Here is a 19,577-nt window from a genome sequence, read left to right as displayed (position 1 = left end):
TCATAATATGGAAAAATAATCTATTTTGGACAGGTTTTATTTTAGCATTTGATACATGATGGAATTACTAAATCCTTGATTCTTCTTCTTTTCAGAACATACTCAACACTCTTAGATATCTTGAGACCTCAGAGTGACTACAAAAACTGACCAACGACAGCATTTTTTACAATATCACTGGTCTTCTGACAAGTAAGTTTTTCATTGTCAGTTTTGTTTTCTCCCTGGTATTCCTGACTTGTATTTTATCCTTGAATTTATTATACAGACTACCATATTCATTTTCTGGGCAAAGTAAATATGACTGCAAATTGTACAGTATGGAACCGCCGTTAAACTTTCCCAGCTAGAATGAAACCTATCAATATTACAGATATAATTCAGATAAAGCACTGACTCATCTAATTATTCCAACTTGTAATGTCAACAGGACTGTAGTCATATTTCTGGATGTTTTGGGGATTTGCCTGCTAAAAACCTCTTTTCTGCAGGAAAAAATAAATTTATTTAACAATTTGGAAGTCCTTACTGGACTTAGGGAAAGGAAGCTGAAGAATTTGGAAACTGCTGCAAATAAAAGTGTCTGAGAATAGCCTCTACAGTTAGAGGAAAGAGTATTAGAAGGACTGGTAGGATAGGGAAAAGTGAAGAGGGAAAAAATCTTGCATTGGAAGCGGGGGAAAGAGGATCCTTTCTAAGAGGAACAGAAAAGAAAGCTCCTTTCTGTTCAGGACCTGTTGAAGGAGAGCTTCAGAAGTTACTAAAATTTAAGTTTTCCTGTTCATAAAGTTTAACTTTTATAAGAAACTGCATTTTAAAACACAAAACTATTTCTAAACTATGGAGTCCACTCATCCTAACTTCTTAAGTGAGGGATCTTATATATCCAGAGACTGCTCCTCCAAAATAGCAATGAAGATTCTCATATCACTACTAAACTGCATCTTTTTTTGCAGTCTCATACAGCTACATTAAATATTATGTTAGTTGCTTCTTATTGGAATAGATTCCACTTCTATGAAGCTAACAGATTTTATGAAATGCATTGCCTGGTTACAAGTTGATTCAGCTTTGACAATCATATTTGATTACCCTCTGGATGATAGGTATTGAAATTTTAGGACATTGTCTTTTTTTGCCACTGCATATTTCTTAGATAAAGAAGAAGATAATACATTGAATTTAATTCATACAGTATCTAATATTTCATAACCCTGTATATCATAATTAAGCAGGTCTAGCTACCAGTAGTCTCCAAAACAGAAGACTTCTGACTTTTGTTATAAAAGAAGAAAAAAGTGATGTAAAAAACGCACTATTTAATAACTGCTCACAGGAATAAAAATATTGAACACCTGAAATTTCACATTCTATGGAAGGAATTGTAAAATTTTTCTCTGTTTATGTTATTTTTACAAGTGCAAAAACAGCTTCCTTCTTTCTTATTGTTTGCTTGGTTGCTTTTCAGGTTTTTTTGCTATAAGCACATACTCAAAGTTTGATTTGGGTTCTGAAAGGATCACAGGGTTATGACTTCGATTTCTCTCTCCTCAGAAAGCAGATGTACTGAATATATCACTTGTTACTAAGTGATCTACCTGTCTGCCCTTCTGTGTGGTTCACTTTCCTATCAGGACCATAACATGTCAGAGATATGTATAACAATTCAACATTCTATATCTACCTAATTGACCATTCGCTTGGATTTTACTAGGAGGACAGACAGGCTAGAGCCAACAGCTTCAATTCTTCTTGGATTTGTCTCTAAGATGCAGTTTCGAAGCTCTGTCCTGTTTACCATGAAAAGCAGACCATAAGGAATTTGAGGCTGTTTGACACAATGAATTCAAGCCTAATAATTGAATTACTGAATCTCTGTGGCGTTAAGCATGTCAGGACTCTGCATGAAACTGATTTATGAGTTCATCAGCCCAGGAAATAAATAATAAATAATAAATAAGTCAATCTGAGTGGAGAAAAGGGAGGGTTTCATTTTGAGATGGATGGAGTGGGAGAGGGGGCAGATTTCAAAGAAAAGGGTCCCTTTCTATTTAGACAGATTAACTGATTTTCATTAGCAATTTTGTGTTTTGAGGAAGATGCTACAAAGCACAAAAGAGAAGGATAGGCAGATTCACAGCATAGGTAGAAGTAGTGGTGGTCAAATCTCCTTTTATTTTGTATTATAGCATTGTAGTCAGAGGGTCAATCCCCTCTTCTGCTAAGTAATATTGGAACACAAATCCTTCCCCTCTGACCACAGTACCTTTCAGCTACCTTAGCTCTACAGTATTCCCAGCAAAGTATTTATTAGAGTTTACTTCCATCTATTCAATATTATAACATTAACCCTACACAATATCAATGGAGACATGTTAAATGAGCACATCACAGAGAGAGGCAAGAGAAGTCGTAATTAAGGGAGAGTTTCTGCAGAAGGTTTTAATGACATTCACATTAGATGTTTTCAGTATTTTTCAGACAACCTGGAAGCTGACAGAATATCATTGTCAATGAAATTTGCAAAGAATACTAACAGTCTGGACCACTTGCTCTATCAAACAACTTGGGTTGCTTGGTAACCTCAGTCCATGTATGTATAACAACATACTGAGTTAAGGCTGAAGAATACTTGCTTCATTGAGAGCAAGAGGAACTGTATTCTAGGGGGTCCTAATCTTTGAGGGAAATATTTCAGGAATCACAGCAGATAAGCAACTTGAGTAAGAAAATGCGTAACATAGAACGGGGGTTTTGCTTTGGTTGTGAGTCTGACATTGGTGAGTCTGATGCTAGTAGGCTGTGTTTTGGTGCCCCTGCTTTAGGAAATCGTGTTGAAAATAAAAAAACACAAAGGGTCAGAAGAAATCATCACTCTGTCTTTCTTTTGTGCGTTTACTTTGTAATTAGCTTTCTGGAAAAGGGTGTGTTCCTCTCGGTTGGTATCATTCAAGTATTTTGATTTTACAGTGTAGCAGTGAATAATATGGTGGCTGACCTCACTTGTTTGATAATCTAGACTGTGAAGTACATTATTACCCAAAAAAGAGTGGGTAATATCCTTTTACATAATATTCTCCCTGCTTACTATATTGTTGACTGGCAGCATAATTCCCATGCTTAAAATGGTGATGGGTGAAAAGTCTTTGATCACTATAATCAATCCTGTTCCACTGTTGTGAGAAAGTCATACAACAGATTATTTTGGCTGCTACTTTGTGAATGAATGACATTTCACATTTACTTCATATTTATTTCTTACTTATATTAAAGTGATTTATTAGTCAAATTAGCTATTCTTTCTACTGAGTAAACAGAACTACGTGTTTCTTTCTTTACTGTGCCCTGCAAGATTTTAGAATTAGCAGATTTCAGTCTATGCCATGGAGCTTTTACCTGCAGTAGAAAGTAAGATTTTCTGCCTTTATCAGCTCTCAAGAGATAACTTTGCATGAACTAGATATTGCATAAAGCTAACCTGAATAAAGTGAAGAAAATACCTTCTCTGAACCTGCAGAGGAAGCTACAGATATCAAACTTGGACTAAACACTTCTGTCAGAGGCTGTTTTCTCCAGTCACTTAAACTCTCCCAGCTCAGTGGTTTGATGGTCAGCAAATCTCTATCAACAGATACATAATATGTGAATGCTGCATGATATTTAATGCAAATCAAGTTATTGAATTTAAGAAGTTTGGCAGTACATTGTTAAAATTCCATGTTTAATTTTAAATGATCCTTTTTTAAATAAAAAGATAATTTAAAATAAAAATACATATTTAATTTGAAAAAAATGCACTTGGTTAAAAGAAAAAGAAAAATAGTTTGAGCAAAACCCATTCTTGTATCAAAAAATGATGCATGACTTTCTGTGTAGGCTACCAGCAAGACAATGAAAAATGAAGCAAACAACTCTACTTCACATGGCTACTTGGAAACCCTTGAGGTGTTAAGGAAGTAAAATAGTGGCTTGCCTAAGGCAATAACTGTGTTAAACTTAGATGTTGACTTGTTTATTTAATAAGCATAACAAAAAGGCAAAATACTAAATGCATTATCTTATGGAAATAAAAAGAATTCTTATCATAAAGAAAACAAATATTATTTCTCATTTAGGGACTTTCAGAACCAGATTATATGGACATTAAGATATAAAGGGAACATATATTTTTTTGTTTCAGTTTTTAAAGACAAGATAACATCCAGGCAAGTATATTTGAATTCTGGTTGGTAGTTACACAATATGAGGAAAAAAGAAGCTGTGTATATGGACTTTCTTTTTTCCTAGAAATGCACCTTGAATCTGAGGCACTACTCCAGATCCTTAATGTAAAATTCTGTTCAATTGAGTGTAATGGATTTACTTTCAGGTATTTTTTTCTCAGGTTTCTAGTACACTTTCTGTAGTATGAAGCCAAGTAGCATCGAAATCTTTGTTGTAGGAAAAGGCACAGGAAAATTCAGATGAATGTGGAACGACTATAAGTAAAAAATGTTATCCTCTGACCCAACAATTGTCCAGAAAGCAGTGCAATTATGTAGACAAATGATGCTGATCACAATCTTCTTTCCCCGCGGAGTGGCAATTGCTTGGCATAGAGCATTGCTGAATGGATGGATATGCTTTTGACATCAGCAGGATGGAATACGCCTGTCCACAGTGAGATAGAGCAGTCATTGACTGACAGGTATAACAAATAACAATCTTGGCGATGGGAGATGTTGAGCACTTGTGACACTTGTCTTTGCTAATTCAGAGTTTTGCAGGTGAATGCAAGAGTGAATACGAAGGGTCACAGTCACCTGGTTTGGAGGGCAGCCAAGGGAATATCTGAATGAGGAACTCAATTTTAGGGAGCCTCTAATCAAGCAAGAAATACCAGTGGCACTGGACACAAAAATTCACTGCAGTTGATATGTTCAAACTGTATTCAGGGACTACCTTTCCCCTCAAGACTTTGTGCCAGAGCAGGCATTGTCTGTCTTTGCCCCCTGATGCTGAACCCACAGGCAACACTTTCACCCCCTGCAGCAGTGGGAAGCTCTTCACAGCTCTTCCTTCATTCCCAGTGTCTGTGGCCCCAGGCCTGATCCAGGAGTGCATTTCTGCTGTGGCCAAGTAGTACCTGAGTGAAAGGGATCAAGCTAGTCAGGGCAAGTGAAGCAGCCTGAGCTGCAGTTACATACACAAGGGTCCCCTTTGAGGGAACCTCTGCAGCGGTGCTCAGGGCTACAGGAAGAGATAAGTGGGCAGGTCCTGTTGATGTGTTGGGTGCTGTAGTCACTGCTCTCATCCTCACAGATTCTCATTCCTCAAAGATCCCATGAACACACGTTTGACTAACTTCTGGCATCTGACAGAGGGTCCTAAGTTTAGTGCTACCTTCATCTCAGGCTCTTCCAGTTAAAATAGAGAAGGAGTGATGGGAGGGCAAGACCCTAAGGGATCATGGTCCATTTAAGATCTGAGTGAGCCTTGCAACATGCCTGTTTCTCTCTGTTGTTGGCCAAAGGCAACTGTTCTCCCGAATCAGGAGTTTTGGTTAAGTGCCTAAAGGTAGGCAGTATCACTGTGAACTTCAATCCTCATTTCTGTAATAGAAGAAAGTGATCTCTGCTCCTTACAGTGCACAGGCAGGCTGCTGCCCCTGCTGCTCTGCTCCTGCTCCCCAGCAGGCAGAGGGAGCTGAGCCTTACAGATTTGGATTCCCCCAGCCTCCTTCAGTAGGCACAAATCATGGATGCCCCATGGCAGCCCTCCCAGTGAGCACGGAAGTCTGTGCTGAGAGGGTCTGCAGGGTCAGTGTGCCTGTCTCAGCCCTTTGGCCGAAGAACAGCGCTGCATCACCCACAACATTAAAAATAGAAGAAATCGATGTCACTGCAGCTGGGATCCCTGGGGCTATGGTGTATGTCTGTGACACCCTGCCTACAGCAGCTCCTCCTGGGGCTCTGGCAAAGGGCTGCAAATTCCTGACAGCCCAAAGAATTTGGGGCAGAGAGCGAGTGTTTAGTGTCTTTTTAAGGAGGAGTGTCACTTCCAAACTATGATTCTCCTGTTCTGATATGACAGGGCAGACTCAGTCCAGCTTAAGAACAGTTTGGCTTAAATGCATTCTTAGGTAGCTCAACATGAACAGTATTTTTGTATTGAAGTAGTAATAACCAGTTAAAAGATAACAACGCTTACTAGGCAGATACAGACATATTCTTCGCCTGTCTTGTCAGGGTGGAAATGAGCAAAAAGCCAGAAATACTGTAAATACAGGTCATTAGGAAGGAACCAAGTCATTTAATTATCCTAAGAAAACTGCCTTCCTAATTTTTTTTTTTTGGGCTAATGGTTGCAGTGTTCTTACTATTCACTGAGATGCATATATTGCAATAGAAGTGCAGAGTGTCTGTGTTTTGGCCTATCAGTTTCATCAGGCTTGGGGAATAGAGGGGAAAAAAAGGAAAAGAAAATATGTGAATATAATGCCAATTTTATGATGCCATATGGAGTTAAACTGGTTTTAAAAAAAAAAAAAAAAGGAAAAATATTTCCATTTCAATGCTATTTGTTTTATTATAGAAACTTCCCTTTTCTTCATACTTCTACTTCCAGAGGGGTCTTATTCAGTGTATTCAGTCCTAGCCAAAAGGTCACTGCTGTCCCACAAGAGCGACCTCCCTCCCCTTCCTGTCACTTCTGGATGCTGTGAATAGAGCTTTCTTTCTCTGAGGCTGAGATTTATCAGTGGCGAGGTGCACTGGGAGCAGCTGAGTATCACCCTCCCCTCCTGGAGGTCAAGTATGTCACCCCTGGGTGCTGCAGAAATTGTGGGAAGAGAGGGATGGGCAATCCCACCAGTCATACTGGCTCTCACTCTACAGCACCCAGCATCCTGACCACCTTTCCACTGCGTTGTGCCATTAATTTAAATTAATTCACCCTCTTTGACAGAATGTTCCCTAGATAGGAAATTTTTAGTTTTATATTAAATTTCTTAGTCTATGCATTTAACATTTGTATTTTGTATACACACTTTTCTTTGTAGACTCCTGACTTTGACAAGGCATTGATGAAGTAACACATCCTGCAATAGGAAGCAGTTGAAGGGCTGTTCATTCCAACCAAATTCTGACACTTCTAATCACAGTAAATAATATGTTTCATTTTAGTTTTGTCTTGTGGTATTCAGCTGGAGTTCTTATGGAGTGACATTCAAATCCATGTGAATAATTCTCTGCCTGGGCTTCTTTCTGTGATATTGGGAAAGGATGTACAGGAAAGCTGTTGCCATTCCAGCTTCTGCTGTGAAGAAATGAAAGACTAAATAACTAGTATGAAATGCAGATCGGACTCTATCATAAGGCTACTCAACTTGGTGATTTTGCTGATTTGTGATCAAGGACCTTGGGTTGCACTGGATGGTTTGAGTCAGAGTAGAACAAAGAGCAAGAAGCCCAACACTGGAAGAGGATTTGAGCTTTAAAGGAAAGGACAGCCTCAGAGCACATAGCAGACAGGTTTATGGAGAGATGGCCTGTACTGAAAGAAATGGTTGTGAGGGCATAAAGGGACCTTTTTCTGCTTGTATTTTCATACTTCCTAAATTAAACTGTGTCTATGTGCCTTTACAAGCATCCCTTTCTCTTCACTTGCTTATAAGAGCTCAGACCAGCTCCAAGATCTTGCTATCCATAGGAAACAGAAAACATATTTGAAGAAAAGAAACAAAAGATACTCATTATTTGCAGGTAAAGGCTCAGAGGGAACAGGATATAAACAGCACAGAAGAAATCTTTAGGGAGTCTAGCTGCCAGTGCTTGGCATGCTTTTAGTCAGCATCTGCAAAGGGAGATTTGGGGCAAAGCTGGAAACACTCAAGCAACAGAGCAGAGGGTGCACATGTACCATGGGGCACACTTCAGCCAAAATGCAGGTCTGTATTCTGAGTGAGCAGGTAGCAGAGTTTCTCGGGAAAAAGAAATAAGAATAGCTAAATACTGTTTTGCAAAACAGCTACATCAGTTTAATTGTAGCCTTTCAAAACACCTAAGCTCACACAGGCAAAAAGGTTTCAGACTGAGGATTTGAAAGTATGATAAGGTTGCAAACAATCTATAAACTTTGGCTTAACTGTAATGTTTTTTATACTTAATTATTGGTGAGGTTTTCCATGTACTGCCATAGAAAAGGACAGACTAAAACATGACTCTCATAAGGCAGTGAGAGTGTACATATCAAAATGACCAGAAAGGGACTAGATCAGTCTCCAGCAAATTAGGAATGTATATTCATTATGCTTGCAATAATGATAGTATGTTTTGTAACATTACACTTAAGCAATTGTAATTTCAGTCCTATGGAGCAAAGAGCACTGAGATTTAGCTTTTAAATAGTGGATTTTATTGACACTGCTTGAAAAATATTCATAGCCCTTCAATAGTAGGCACTCTCTTTCCTCTTATCCTACATGGTTGTTTTAATTTAAACCAGCTCTCTGCTTTGTGCATAGAATTATTGACAAAAATATGTCTTTCTTCAGCAAATGATTAGCTAAATCATCCTTTTATTTACAAGCAGTTCTGTGTCCCTGTGCCCTAAATCTTGCTAGTTGGAAGAGTAGGAGGGAAAGCAATTTAATTAAGTTAACTTTATTGACCCACTGGAGCTGTTGTTTAATAGCATGGCTCCCTGGAGTGTAGTGCAGGTAAATTGAATGAATGCCACAGAATATCACTTCCCTGCATTGCATATTTCAAACCTCTGCCAGGCAGTTTGGGATGAGCAGCCAATCAGAAAAAAAGTTTTTCCAGCCTTGTTCTGTGGATGGCATTTCCCGTTATGCTCAGAACGAGGTGCCGGGTGTTACCCATGTGTTTGTCTGAGTGTATCGAGAGGGATAGCTCAGTACTGTGTGTTGCGCTCAGCTGCTGCATTTGGAAGTCAACTTTGTGGGTTGGCTCTTCAGCTATGTATCTGTTACGACCCACCCCAGGAAAAGGGGAGGGGGGGGTAACCCAGTTTTTTATCAATAATTCCCTTGGGGTGGATTAGAGTGCAACGACACTGAATAATTGGTGTCTGAAAACATATATTGGTAAGGTTTATTTTAACAATTTTGTATCAACAGGTATGCTAGCATTTTGGGTGTTGTCATATAACAATGTGACGTAGAGATAACCTTTGGGGGGAGAAAACGCATAGGGGAGAGAAAGACAGGAGAAGAGTAAGGGAGAGTAAGGAGAAAGAAGAGATGAGAGTGGAAAAAAAAAGTATATAGTCACCGCCCACTGGATCCAGCGATTCAGTGTGGCAATCTTGAAAGCGATGGTCTCAATTCCCAGGCGGTGGGGGAGAAGGAAAAACCCAAAACCCCAAAGTCACCAGTCAGTTTATATACCCACAGCATGCTTTTGCACCTCCCCTGAGGCGAGGAGTTGTTTTCTTCTTGCCTTTTCAGGGCTTGGCACCTTCAGCACTGGAGGGAGGGATGGGCCCAACTGCCCATCAGAGGTATAATGCAAAGGTCAAAAATCCTGCAAGAGTCTCCTAGAATGCATAAATCATTAACCATTTCAGTCTCTGACAGTATCCAAAACCACCTTTTTATGAAGGAGGAAAACTAGTGTGTGAGTCTGAATGAAAGTACTGTGAGTAAAGTATTTAATATTAAAAATCTCAATACGCTCATTCTGCATGAGAAATCAGAATCCAGAAGGATAAGAGAGATTTTCTGGAGCTGTGCTTGTCATTAAATACTTGGGAACAAAAACAAAAATTACAAAACTTACTTGTTTAACTGTTATTTGATAAAACAAAAGCTGCAATGTATACTCACATATATATTAGTGCCTGGTACTATTTCAGTTACTGCTTCTGTTGTTAAAATATTTATCCAAATGTCTTATTAGTATATAAAATATGTACAACCACTCTTCTGCAGCTGACTGGAACACACACAATTTTCTGCACTGTTCTGCAACACTGCCCACCAAATGATAAAAGACAGTATGTCAGTCTGTTGCACCTGTAGTCAAACCATATATGTAGTTTTGTGGTGTAACAGCAATTTCATTTAGCTTTAACCCTTGAAGAATTTAATTTTTCTTTGATTAAGGCTGAGACATGAAGATCCAGTCCTAAAGCTTTGCTTAAAGAATTAAATACAGCCACTTAGCTAATTTTAGTTTTGCTTGGAAAATAAAAAGAGGTGCAACTTTAATTACAATTCATAGTTTTCTCATATTCATTCACAATTCAGTGTTTCAAAACCGTTTGTGTGTGATTTTTTTTCTTTTCTCTACAAACAGATTTTTCTTGATTTCAAACTGCTATTTCTAATTGTAAATGCATGTCAGATGAGAGGGGTGGGTTTGTAGGGTAGGGGCATTGTTTTTTCTGGTGTGGACCAGAATAGCTGGGAGAAGCAGGCAAGTTTCAAGTGTGTAACTCCTTTAGGTCAGACTTGTTGTATTTAAACCACCATATATAAAGAGTTGCAGTCATGATTGCTGGTCCTATGGCAGGTTTACACTGGTGATGAGACCAACTGTCCTTTAGAATGCAGTTTCTCATGACAATGAGTCACCCTGGGGGGTGGAGGGAAGGGGTCACCCTTACCCCGTGATGTGAAGTCCAGAAGGTAAAATTGCCTTTAATTCAATGTTAGATTAACACGGCTTTTGGCTGTCACTGCATGTTTGTGCGTTTGCAAAAAATGATGAGGTCTTGCATGAGTAACTCTGAGCAGTTTAGTAGCTGAGAGTCTTCGGTGCTTGAATACTCTATCTACACTTAATATTTGTGCTTTGGTAGCCACTGCTTGAAGTCCATATTCTATATCTGTAAGATAAGTGAAGTTTCTGTGCTAATGATTGTGTCTGGGGTCAGAGGCAGGCTGTAGCAAGCAGATGATTTTCAGGTATTTTTTGCTTTCCTATGGAGGTTTTTCTTTTTAATATTCTGAAAGCTTTATTGTGTGTCTATTAGAATGAAAGCATATATCCATGATGCCATCCCACAGTTCCTTCCAAACGCAACAGAGGAATCACACTGAATGGCAAGTGACTGTTTTCCTGCGTAAGAATGCATACTGTATTTTTAGGTGAAGTTCTTTAAAAGTGTTAAAATACAAATACATTGTAAATACCTGAATTTCAATTTTACTTGATTACAGTTTTAAAGGACTATTAAATCAAGGTTTCTAATATTATTTCTTTAGCATGTTTAATATTTACCTACACATTATTTAATTTATGTGTATCTTATTATTAATATAAATTAATATATGCTAATTGGCAATCCCGAGTGGGGCGCAGAACTCATGCTTGACACCATTTTAGACTTCTATGTGCATAATCTTTGGCGCAAAAATGGAAGCACCTCCCACCCCTGTCCACAACCTTCCGCCTATTTCTGCTTCTTTCTTTCCCATTGTGCTGGCATAGTTTTTTGTAGGACTGAACACTGAACCGGGCTAGCAAACTTGGAAGATTACCCATCTCCTTTCTCTTTTTTTCAAGGTCTCTTATAAAGCAGAGCAAAGTGCTCATCTGGTTTGCAGTGTAGCCTCCAAATCATTGCTCCAGTGTAACTGAACATGCATCATAGGGAAGGGAGCCCCAGTTCAGTTAGGCCAGAGAAAAGTGCCCATCAAACCACCAATGGATTTTAAGATATGCCATTTGCTTGATGCTTTAGCCTGTAAATTCTACATAGACACACAGACTAAGTACTAGTAATGGTGTTTTCTCTGAAGTAAATATTTGCTGAAAACTTTTGCCATCAGAGAAACAACATTTGGGGTTAGATTTAGCTCTTGAAATTCGAAGGTTTTATGAGTTTGGAGATCTTCAATGCCAAAAGCTAGGGAAAAGCCTAAGTCAGTGCACTTATACCACAGAGAAGTGTTGTTTGTTTATCTGAGAATTGGGTACAAAAAATTTTGCTTTCTATACTTAAAAGAGTTTGCTGATTTACTAACTAGTTTTGTGTTGGAGTTTTTTTTCAAGTTTAGCCTATATCAAGTGGATAGAAGTAACATACTATAACTTTTTTTTTTTCCCAGATACTAACAGAAGCTTTTCCTGGGGTTGGTCTTTCCCACACCTAAGGGACACTGAGGCAGAAGTTTTACAGCTGCAGAAGGATGGCATCCTCTAGGCTCCAGCTGTTCTGCTTAAAGACATTCCTGCTTTCCACTGTCATTGGCACCCAGCAGCTGGCAGTGCTGCCTCTCTGGTTTTGCTAGTGGAGTGGCTTGCATGATTGCTCCTTAGCCTGAAACTTGCAAACTCAGCCAAGCCAGTTCAGATACGCAGTTCACACCACTTAAAATAAACCAGCTCGTTTTACCTTGAGCATTTTAGAGAGTGCCCATGCAAACCTCTCCACTGGCACAGCTGTGGGGCAGAGTGTGAAAAAAAGGGAGGAGTAATGTTGTCAAACCAGAGTAACGTTGTGTGCAAAGTGAGTGTTTGCTATCCCCCAAGTCTGAACCACTCTGCCACCAGAGAAGGCAGCAGAAGTGGCTGTAGCATGATTTGGTGCAGCAGACTTGCATTCAGGTGTGAGGTTAAGCACGAAGCCATAAGTAAACCAATACGCAAATATTTTTATTCACACTGATATTTAGATATTCATTCATGGTCGTCCCCCCCCCCTTCTGAAGACTAAAGCTGGCTTATGCTTACATTTTGAGGTTGGTTTTGCTCTACTTCTCATCAATTGACTGTTCATTTATTTAAGTAAATAGAGGTCAATGAGGATGTGTCAAATCTTTGCTACACAGGAGACAAACCTTTGATTTAGACTACAACATTATGTCTAAGTCAACTAGTTAGAAACATAACAGTCGATTAGGAGGTGCTCTCAGCAGCTCATGGAGCTTAACCTGGCAGCAGACAGCTAATGCTCCATAATCCCAGCTATGGAAAGGCCTAAGGAGTTTGAAGAGTTCAGTTTGCTAATTTACTAGGAAATCCTTGATCATTCCTTCAGAAGAAAAAATTAAGTATATGGGGAAGATAACATGGCCTGGACACCTGAGGATGCTGAACAGGATTCATTAGTCTCTGTCCTAAATCAGAAGCCTGTTGCTGCAATAGCTAAGTATATTGTCTGCCTTGTTGTGTACTTACTGTGGAAGGACGGCAGCACCAGTGCCACAATGAGAAGATTTATTCTCTGCTGTAATGTGTATCACCAACAAAATTGCTGCTTAATTCTCTACCAGTAGATTACAATAACCCTTATTAGTAGAATTAACAGAAGAAGCAGGAGAAGAAATGCAGTTTCTCAGCTTGGAAGTTACATATGAGAAATAATTAATCCCAGTGGTTTTTTCTTAAATAAGGGAGTTTAAGTAAAATCACTGAGAGGAACCTTGTGCCCTTGAACAAATGCAGTGTAGCATTTCTAAATCCTGACCACAGGAGAGAAGAAAACATTAGGAAAGAAACTTTGTTATTACAAAATCCAGGAAATCTAAAAGGAACTCTGTAGTTAATTGGAAGTAGAGGTACTCTGATTCAAGAAACTGCTTCAAAAGCACATCAGTCAAGTCAGAGGTGATATTTTAAAGACTTTTATTGAAGTACAAAAGGCCAGCAATAACCAACATCATAATTTCTGCCAGAGAATAGGAATTAAATAGTCATTTCAGTATTTTATTTTACGAGTATCATTAGCTGTCTTCTGCATGCAAGTTATTAGATATTCCTTAGCTGTCTTCTGCACCCACAGAATCACAGAATCACAGAAGCCACAATTAGGTTGGAAAAGACTTCTGAGATCATCGAATCCATCCTATGCCTGAACACCACCATGTCAACCAGACCATGGCACTAAGTGCCACGTCTAGTCTTCCCTCAAACACCTCCAGAGACAGTGACTCCTCCACCTCCCTGGGCAGCCCATTCCAATGTTTAATCACCCTTTCTGTGAATGAAGGTTAATTGGACATAAGGAGAACTGCAGTTTAGGCCAGGAAACACCCCAAGCATTATGTGTTTGGATTTTATGTTTTCTTTCCTTCATGATCACTGTACCTTTAGCAAAACTACTTACTTCTGTATAGTATTCTTACTGTTTCGGGAAAGTGGTCAGATAGCATAATGAAATGCCAAGGCATACTGAAAAACCACCCTGCATTAACATCATAAAAATGTGCCTCTACATAATGTTTGCTCATATGTATTTTAAATGGGGATATTTAATAGGTTTTCTGGAGCAAAGAATTCCAACATAGTTGCTAATGGCAGAGGATGACACTGGCTTTACCCTGCTGTGCTCGCATATGGTTCCATGTAGATGTACTAGCCACTTCATGGGGTGTTTCCATTCAGCTGTTTGTCAGCTCCTGAATTCCTCACTGAGCATGTCTTCTCTGTAGAGATTTATGAACTTATGCTCTACTTGGAGGAACCCAATTAACTAAGCCAGAGGATGAGTGTCCGTACTGCTCGCCCCTGCTTGTGTGTGAGTGCTCAGGTCACAGTAACCCAGTTCAGGACTCAAAGTGCTCAGGGCTGGATGCCATAAATTATAACCCCTAATTCTACAGTAACCCATGTAACCCTATGAAGTATTTCATGTGGCATTGTACAATAATAAGGGTGTCTGGCCCAAACCTCTTGTGTTGTGAAGCTATGAACACAGCAAAATAGATCATCTCTGCTTCTCCATGCGTGATCACAAAATATGCATGGGCATCAGGTAGGAAAGTTCCTTCTGAATTGTTCAGAGAGTCTGGTGAATTACATAAATACCAAAAATGAGACACCAAATGAGACATGTTGGTCTTCTCAGGGGCCCAGTGCGAAGGCTCACATGCTGTGTTAGCGTGCAGCGTGCCCACCAGCACTCTTACTAAACTTTCAAAAGCCTTCTCCTGTTCCTCTTCTATCCCCAATCATTTCTAGGAGCTAAGGAGTCCTGTTAGCAGAACAGAACCCTTAGCATGGATGCTGAACTCCTTTAAAAATCTGCCTCAGCTTTTATTGCGTTGGGTTGGCTGGCTTTATTTTACTTTCCATCTCTTTTCTCTTTTTTTCTCTCAATATGGTTGTTGTTTCTTGAGTATGGGTATTGCTAATAATTGAAAATTTATCTGGAAGACTGAAAAATAAAATTTCAGGTTATGCCATGGTGATAGTGGATAATTCTTTTGTTAATTCTTTTGGTAATTCCAAAACATGGCTAAAATATGGAATTCCAAAACATGGCTAAAATATGGCTTGCATTAGCCTTATGTCTAAAGCATAATTTCATTACAGGCTGTGCTGGAAAAAGCTACTTGTATTATAATTGTTTGACATTTATTGATTTTTCAGTTAAGAAAAAGGTCCTGTGGGTCAAATTCTACTCACAGTGACACTGGTGTATATTACAACATTTTGTAGTTTCCTCACATTCCTGCTCTGAAAGGGGAGAACACAACTGTGTGACATTCCTACCCTGATTATTTTAAGATTTATGGAAAAGCATATCAGTGTTCCTCTAGCCCATTCCTGGAAATTTCACTGATTTCTGGAAGGAAAAGGGAAAGAAAGGAAAAAAAAGTGGAAAAAAATAAACAAACCACCAAACCAATCCTCCAGTTACTCCAAGGTTTTCCTGGAGTTAACAAAGCCTCCCTGTTGCTTAGATGACTTCAGGTGCTGTCAGATGTCTGTCAGTAAGGAAGCAGCAAGGGCAAAATTCCGTTCAGGTGTACCAAGAGCACATTTTGTTTACATGAGCAGTTCTCACTGAAGCTAATGGAAAGTGTGACTGTGATACTTGTGAACTTATATGAAGGCAGCACTGATTGCACCAAGAAGCTAGGGGTTTTCATTAATTGCCAGAGGTTTAAGGGTATTTTGTCACACTGCTGACAATCATATTTCTGTTGCCCTAATTTTACATAGTGAACAGAAATTGTTTCAGATTTATTATAACCCAGAGTCTAGCAAGACAGATTTTTTCCAAAAGTGTAGTGTGGAAGTCCTTCTCTGTGCCTTTTCCAAGGATGGGATTTCAAAGAGTCATCGATGACTGCTATCAGCAACATCCACAAAGAAAGGTGAGAGAAAGCATAATTAACGTAATTTCAGCAAGTTATGTCCCTGCAGCCATTGTGTTTCCCTGCAGGCAGAACTGGTGTGGCTGTATTGAAGATGGGAGATGAATTTGGAGGAAGTTCTTCTCACCATTCTTTATGCATTAGACATAGTTTTGGACATGCCTGGTAGATGGGTTATCCTTAAAACCTATCCCATTCCTTGGCCTTCAGGAGAGGCTGAGAGAATGGGATGGAATAAGGTCATATTCAGATAGCCTAATTTCCATGTCAATTCCTGTGTCAGATATTACCTAAAGTTTTAAAGTCAATTAAGCGGAGAGAATCAGGCACAGAAATTGGTGTCTTTACATAGGACCTGTGACAATGGCTTATAGCTGGTACATAAAGAATAATATCTAAACGTAAGTAAGCCACTTTCCTCTTGGACTAGTTCATTTATGGAAAACATGGTAAATGTAGGAATATCAATGGTGGCACGTTAGCATAGCAAATTCACAGCTTTGTTTGTGCTCCAGATTACCAGTCACAGACTATCATGGTCCCCTGACTGGAAACACAAAGTAGTTTGTTAATTTGTGTGTGCTAATAGATTTTCTATGTTGCAGAATATATATAACTTTGAATAATTGTGCGCTTGCAATGTGTACATTTTCCACTATAAGTAACTACTCAGTCTTTTAGCATTAATTGTTGATATTTTTAAAGATATGGGTTATAATCGATATCTGGGAGTTATAACTATTGATTGAAAAAAGAGTCCACTAAAATAACTAGCCATTACTACTCAATACATTTCCATGTGGAGTGGGTGCAATTGCCATAATTCTAGTTAAATAAGAGGTTGCCTACATACTGGCCTATTTAATGGGTTTTACATCTAAGGAAGAAAAATCAAAGAGAAAAATCTAATGGTCTGTCTCTAGATTTTCTACTTTTTATTTCAGGTTCCATTTTATGACTCCATTGTGGCAGAAAAGAGATGTCTTTATGCCTGTGATATAATTGTATTCTGAAGCCCCAGGCCTTGCCCAGCAGAACTAGCTCTGATGAGTAGCTTCAATAATTTAAAAGGCAAATCTAGCACTGGGAGAGGAGGGGGAAAACACTTTTTGTGAAGTTTGACCGAACACATGCATCCAGCAGTCTGGAAGAGTTTCAGGGAAGAGCAAGACCTACTGTTTACCGTGGAGCTGTAGTAGTGCATATCACTTACAGGACCTGTCCTTGGCTAGAATAGCTTTGTAGGTTACAGGACAATCAAAAGACATGGTGGCCCTTTGCTTCTAGGGCACCTGGTGAATGGACATTGCTGTAGACTGGGTTTAGATCCTATGTGATGGCACAGATTTTCCCTACAGGAAGTACTGGAAAATTTGAAAGCTGCTGTTTTTCAGCCTTGTGTATATGCTCCATGAAAAGGAACAGCATAAATAAAAAGAGGCTCGATGTGAACAAAAGGAGAGGCTGTGAATGACTGGCAGTGTTATGTAGAAGTAGCACAGCAGAGACTATAGGAAGAGTGAAGATGAACAGGAGGAAGGGCAACTATATGAGTAGCAAAGAGGAGAAAAGAGATCAACAGACTGGGAGAAGGGAAGTATGCAATGATAGAAGGGCCAGAAAACTGTTAATGGAAAAATGAGAACAGGGAGAAGAAAGAGAGATGGCACATTTTGTTATTTAATGAAAAGCTTAATGTGCCAGGTACTCAGAAGAATTTTTAATCTAAATAAGGCAACTGAGTCATCTTCTTAACCTGAATTCTCTAAGCGTTCCCTTATGACCAGATGAATGTATGTGTCATCTCATAATGTGATTATAACAGAAGATGCAAGTAAAGCAGGTTTGAACCCAATACCTGTAGCATATAGGGACAGCTCTTAGGAAAGTTGAAAATGGATGAAAAATCAGTGAACTCACCCAAATTTTAAAGTACAGTGCTAGAGAAAGCTGCATTTTTTTTGTTTAAAATACTACTTAGGGATCAGGACACCCCCTCTCCCCCCTTAATTTTCCCCTCTCAAAGAGGGAGAATTGACAGCTTAGTCCTTTGGTTTTAGCTACATTTCAGCTCAAAGAGCTAGGCAGATCTTGATCCCGTAATAATTTTTAAGCCATAAAAGATACTTTGCCTACTCACCTTATAGGCAGCTGGGTGCAGCACAGACATTATTCAGTCAAATTTTTTGCAGACAATATGTCATAAATTCATGCCAATGAGCAAAAACAACTTAAGACAACATCCAATTACTTCTGTATTTATTTAACATGATTTTATAAGACACTGTACAATATTACAGCTTGTTGTTCCTCAGTAGTGTTGCATATCTCGTTTATGCTGTAGGGGTGAATTTCATTTCTCCATTTGCTGCCCTCTTCCTGCCCCCATGTGTGACATTGAACTGCATTGCTTTGGCCAAAATTGACCAAAGTAATTTCTGTAATAGAGACAAAAATGGCACTCTCAGATTTACAGTGAGATTGTTTCTAAAAATACTTTTAGATAACTTGAAGGAAAAAATGTTATAAAACCTGAAATTTAAAAATTTATAAAAACTATATGTTTCATACAGGTTTCCTTACTCTAAGGCATACAGGCTCCATTGTTTGCTTTTCATGCAAGAAATACTGCATGAAGTATAGGCACAGATTAGTTCAAATAATTTTATTCATCAGCTATGTGTGGAAACACAGGATACTGAGAGAGCCATCAGTAGGCTAAGAGATTATTTAAAGTGATACTGCCAAATTCTCAAGTGCCACTTCAGTATGTTAGTGGATTAGTGTTTAATCATTACTTTAAAATGTGTTGCAGACTCCAAAGTGGTCTGCTTTACAAGGCGAGAATTTTGAAAAATTAAAAATGTGAAAGCTAGATAAGAAATGCTGCCTAGATCCTGTACAGGTTGTAGGACAATTCAGAATCTGAAATCAGAGCTGGCTTCCTCCTTTTTGTGACCAATGAGGTTTGTGTGGTGTGAGATATAACAATATGTAGTGAACTATAACGTCTGGGAAACTAAAGTAACAAATTAATGACCATTGTCATTTTGAAGCACATTGATCTTTCTCCCTGTCCAAAATGGTGACGGCAATGCGTGTGTCAGGAAAAGCTATTTTCAATGTAACATTTACTAGGAAAAAGCAATGCTAGGGGACATTAAAATCCAAGCAAAGTCTTCAGGTTTTGCAATATTAAAATACAGATGATGAATCACAGTCAATGTAGATAAACCACTTACCTTCGCAATGCTGATGTGGAATGGGAGCAAATGCTCCCCATTCAAATATCCTGTTGGATGCCTGTATACAATCCGACAGGCAGTAATCAGGGGAAAGCACTGCTGAAATTAATTCCTGTAATACTGAGGGTTTTAATGAAAATCCTGATGACAAATTATCTTAGTTGTTCTCTTCAGCATTTTATCCCTTGTATCCTAGGTTAATTACATGGCATTTTAACAGAAGCTTTTTGAGCATACTATACATGTTAGAGAAAAAGTAAAATGCTGTCAGTTTCTGG

At 38.8% G+C, this 19,577-nt stretch overlaps 1 protein-coding gene across 17 annotated transcripts in view; it reads left to right on the top strand.

Annotated features, from left to right (window-relative positions):
* LOC113965893 (poly(rC)-binding protein 3-like) overlaps positions 1-19,577 on the top strand; it is a 396,197-nt gene that overhangs the window by 218,228 nt on the left and 158,392 nt on the right. For all 17 annotated transcript variants that reach the window (XM_027680049.1, XM_027680041.1, XM_027679995.1 and 14 more), the window contains one exon: positions 96-192. The gene's annotated coding sequence lies outside the window, so the exon portion shown is untranslated. The remainder of the gene's footprint in view (positions 1-95; positions 193-19,577) is intronic.

This window comes from Neopelma chrysocephalum, unplaced genomic scaffold (genome assembly GCF_003984885.1).
Source record: "Neopelma chrysocephalum unplaced genomic scaffold, ASM398488v2 Primary Assembly neopelma1_22b, whole genome shotgun sequence".
NCBI lineage: Eukaryota > Metazoa > Chordata > Aves > Passeriformes > Pipridae > Neopelma > Neopelma chrysocephalum.
This window is presented reverse-complemented; position numbering and strand designations above follow the sequence as displayed.